We start from the raw sequence: 451 nt of genomic DNA, 5'->3' as shown, positions 1-451 counted from the left end.
TCTAAAAAATATTAAAAATTATAATGTTATGATATATCACCTTTTTACTTTTAGAAAGAAAATAATTAGCCTTAATTATAAAAAAACTACTTATAAATATTAAAATTTCTAAGTTGATTATAACCACTTTTTGTTTGTATATTGAGTTGATAATGGTATTTTTTTAAATTATAAATTATTCGACTGATAATCTCAAATATGACACCGTTTAATTTAGAATACAAAAATTAGACTTTCTAATTTTTAAAAAATACAAAAACCAAACCATCCAATTTTTAAAATACAAACATTAGATCCTTCAATTTTAAAATTAGACTCTTCGATTTCAAATTTTAAAAAATTTAAAAATTTTAAATAATTTTTCACAATTTTTAAAAACTCTCAAAATTACAATAATAAAAAAAACCACCCATCTCAACTTCACCCAAAAAAAAAAAAAAAAAAGCCCTCT

The sequence above is a fragment of the Arachis duranensis genome, chromosome 9 (assembly GCF_000817695.3).
Source record: "Arachis duranensis cultivar V14167 chromosome 9, aradu.V14167.gnm2.J7QH, whole genome shotgun sequence".
In the NCBI taxonomy this organism is placed as follows: domain Eukaryota; kingdom Viridiplantae; phylum Streptophyta; class Magnoliopsida; order Fabales; family Fabaceae; genus Arachis; species Arachis duranensis.
Note: the sequence above shows the minus strand (reverse complement) of the source record.